The 3,970-nt window shown below is 58.1% G+C and overlaps 1 protein-coding gene across 1 annotated transcript in view; it reads left to right on the top strand.

Annotated features, from left to right (window-relative positions):
- MRPS23 (mitochondrial ribosomal protein S23) overlaps nucleotides 1-3,970 on the top strand; it is a 7,998-nt gene that overhangs the window by 1,676 nt on the left and 2,352 nt on the right. The window lies entirely within an intron of this gene.

Raw genomic sequence — 3,970 nt, 5'->3', positions numbered from 1 at the left:
CCCAGCCTGGGGCTGCAGCTGCCTTGGGTTTTCTTTTAGGCTGGGCTGGGTGTGCCTGTCCCTGAGGTGTCCTGCTCCTTGCAATGCCACCTGGGAGCTGAGGAGGGGCAGGGAGAGGAAGGGAGGAAAGGAAGGGCAGCCGTCACCCTGCCACCTCCACTCACAGCAGGTGCCAACCCCCTGGCCTGGCTTTCTCTGCCTACAGTGCCAGCAAAAGGGCTCTGTGTTGGGTGGGTTTGGCACCACGGACCAACCAGGCAGGGTTCTGTGCCAAAGGGGGCTCCACACTGGTGAGCACAGGGTGGGCAGCGGGTGGGGGGCTTGGGGGTGGCTTTGCTAACACGGTCTTAACAACTTGCCCTTAAACATCCCGGGCCAGGCAAACGCCTCTCTGAATGATGTCACTCTGTAGCCATTGAAAAACAACTTGGAGGCACAAAGCATCATTTTAAAGGAGGATGAGGAGTGATTATTTTTGTCCTTTAAGAAACTAATGAGTAGGAAGGCCCCTAAGACCGGCCTGAAAGCCAAACTGCATTCCTTACGTAAAAATGTACAATTCTCAGTGACATTTGTATCACTTCTCTACAAAATGATTTAAAAAGAAGAAAACAAAACAATCTGTGACTTTGTGAGTGTTGCTATTTTAGAGTTTATTTCCATAAGTGATTTTTTTTCTTAAAGATGTTTAATAGTCATTCATATAATAAAGTCCTGTTGTACTCTTAACACTTGGGTCTCTTTTGCTTTTTGCTGCCATTTCTTTCAAGGGATAAAAGGAAAGAAATTGGGGTGGGGAGGGAAATGCTTGTTCCCTTCATGCTCACTGCAGCCATGCCCCTCACGGCTGCAGGTGCCCAAGTTCCAGCCTGGCTCGTTGCCTCCCTGCTCCTGATGGTGCTGAATTTGCATCTGATGATTTCAAAGAATCCTAGAATGGTTTGGGTTGGAAGGACCTTAAAGATCATCCAGTTCCAAGCCCCCTGCATGGACAAGGACCCCTCCCACCAGCCCAGGTTGCTCCAAGCCCCATCCAACCTGCCCTTCAATACTGCCAGGGATGGGGCAGCCACAGCTTCCCTGGGCAACCTGGGCCAGGGTCTCACCACCCTCACACTAAAGAATTTCTTCCTAATGTCTCACCTAAGTGTCCCCTCTTCTAGAAAGTGAGAGCTGTGGGAGACTCATCTTTGGTGAGTTCCTGTCTCCATCCAGGAGAATTTCTGCTTCCACCAGCAGGATGTTTGGTTCAGGAGCAGGTCCCCTCGGGTGCCTGTTGTGGGAGAGGGTGAGAAGAGCACCAGGAGCGAGCAGCCAGTGAGCCCAGGATTCAGGGAAAGCCCTGCCACAGGCAAGGATGCTTTGGGGACCCCCTGTCCCCATTCCTCCCCACTTCACCTTGACAGGCAAATCAACACCATCCTGAGGCAGGATGGGCATCTTGGGGCACCCACCCCTCCCCTCTGCTGTCCCCACCTTGGGGGTCCGACGTGAGGGGCTCCTCTGGGGTGTGAGGCTGGTGGGGTGGGCTCTGAGGAATCCATCTGAGTGTGTTGGGGGGCAGAACCACTGACCCACTGTGCCCAGCAGGCCCTGGAGAGGCTCCCAGCCCTGCCCCTGGGGAGCTGCCTTTTCAGGAACGAGCGGAAAAGGGCAGACGCTGTGGTTTACCCACTTTGCTCTGAAAATAACAAGCCTCTTGGGGGTGGGGCGTGTGAGTTTTCTTTTTAAACTGTTTCATTAGCTACTGCACAGCAACTCCTCGGTGCCTGACAGGCAGGCAGGCTGGCTCCTGGCACAAGGGCAGCACGAGGTTATAATGAAGTGTTTCTGAAACACATTTTATTCCTCTCCAGCCCTGCACGTTTCTACTCTGTGCTGAGCTGGCAGGATCGACTGGTCTGCAAAGCTGGAGAGTCTGGAGATGGATGGTGCTGGTGGAATAGCCCCTTTTATTCATGTTCCTTGCAACGGGCTGGGGAAGGAAAAAACTTGTGGTGAGAAACTCCACAGAAGCTCAAAAAGCAGCATATGGACCCAAAAGTGAGGGAAGGTCTGTGCCAGGGATGAGCAGGTGCCCTTCAGACCCCCCTTACAGGAGCTGGTCTCCTATGTCCAGAGCCAGCACCCAAAACCTGGGTCTTGGTTCCTTCGTTTGGAGGAGGAGCAGGACTTTTGCTCTGTCCAAACTGTCCTGTCCTTGAGAATTCCCCCCCCCGGGCAGTGCCAGGCCCGGGGGGCACATGGAGCTCCCCCCTCGACGGTGGGGCCAGGGCCAGAGTCTCTTGGAGCAGCTTTCAGTCGCTGGTGGGTTTAGGCCTCCCCAGCCTCACGTGCGGCTTGGAAACCTTCCCTGCGAAAGAAACAGCCAAAACATTCTTGCCTTAAACGCCAAAAGCCTCCAAATGCTGCAGAAACCCTGGCTGCTGCCTTCCCAGCCAGGCCAGGCCGGGCTGAGCCCGTGGGGGCTTTTTCAGAGGTACAGAAAAGCCCAGGGCCTGCCCAGTCCTTTGAGCAGCTCCAGTGCAGCCCTGAACACTCCCAGCAACTCCCTCGTTCGTTCTTTCTCTCTGTGGCGACAAGAGTGGTGGTTTGTTTTTTTTTTCTTTCAAAAATCCTCCTCGAAGAAAACCGGGAAAAGCCCAGGACTGCAAGCGGCGGCCAGAGGAAGAGAAACGCTGGAGGTGTTTTCTCTCCAGGACCTGCCGGCCTGGCGGTGGAAATTTACCGCCCCCTTCCTTCCCGCGGCTGGGAGATGGAAGGAGGGACGTGGATTTTCCTGCCAGCAGCTCATTCCCGAGCGAAGGGCTGCACCTAGTGACCAGGCACCGCTCTGCCCAGCCGGGCTGCTGGAAACGGCCTGGGCCTGGAGCTGGGTGTTCCAAAGCGAGGTTAAAAACCACCCAGCCTGGGGCCCTGTGCGGGCAGGGACCTCCTGCTGCCCCTGGGCTTGTGCAACCCGGGGGGGAAATCTCCCCCCTTGGCCCCAGGGAGAGCCGGGCCCTCCCCACGTCCCGGGATGGTTCCCAGCCCAATGTCACCCCCAGGCTCCGGGGCGCTCGGGGGACAGGAAAGTGCCACCAGTGGAGCAGATGAATCCCCAGCCCCTGGAGACACCATTCCTGCCGTGTGGAGAGAAATGAGCTCCCCGAGGAGGGGCAGCAATCCCTGCCGTGTCCCCTCCTCCTGCCACCGGCCGGCACGGGGAACAGGAGCTCCTGCTTCCCCGGGCATGTCCCTGGGCTGGGACAGGAGCTCCTGCTTCCCCGGGCATGTCCCTGGGCTGGGACAGGAGCTCCTGCTTCCCCGGGCATGTCCCTGGGCTGGGACAGGAGCTCCTGCTTCCCTGGGAACCGTGTCCCTGGGCGGGGACAGGAGCTCCTGCTTCCCCGGGCATGTCCCTGGGCTGGGACAAATGTCCTGCCCGGGCATCCCGAGCCGGCAGCGGGACAGCCCGGCAGGAACCCGGGATGCAGGGAAGTGGGATGGGGTGGCAGCTGTACCGGGGTGACACCTGCACCGGAGTGACACCTGCACCGGGGTGACAGCTATACCGGGTGGCACCTGTACTGGGGTGATACCTGCACCGGGTGACACCTGCACTGGGGTGACACCTGCACCGGGTGACAGCTGTACCGGCGTGACACCTGTACCGAGTGACACCTGTACCGGGTGACAGCTGTACCGGGGTGACACCTGTACCGAGTGACACCTGTACCGGGTGACAGCTGTAGCGGGGTGACACCTGCACCGGGTGACACCTGCACTAAGGTGACACCTGCACCGGGGTGACACCTGCACTAAGGTGACACCTGCACCGGGGTGACACCTGCACTAAGGTGACACCTGTACCGGGTGACACCTGCACTAAGGTGACACCTGCACTAGGGTGACACCTGCACCGGGTGACACCTGTACCGGGTCACCGCGTTCCAGGGGCAGCGTTGAGGACCCCGCTGCATCTGGACAC

Source organism: Chaetura pelagica, unplaced genomic scaffold (assembly GCF_000747805.2).
Source record: "Chaetura pelagica isolate M959 unplaced genomic scaffold, ChaPel_1.0 scaffold72, whole genome shotgun sequence".
NCBI lineage: Eukaryota > Metazoa > Chordata > Aves > Apodiformes > Apodidae > Chaetura > Chaetura pelagica.
Note: the sequence above shows the minus strand (reverse complement) of the source record. Positions and strands in the feature narration are given on the sequence as shown.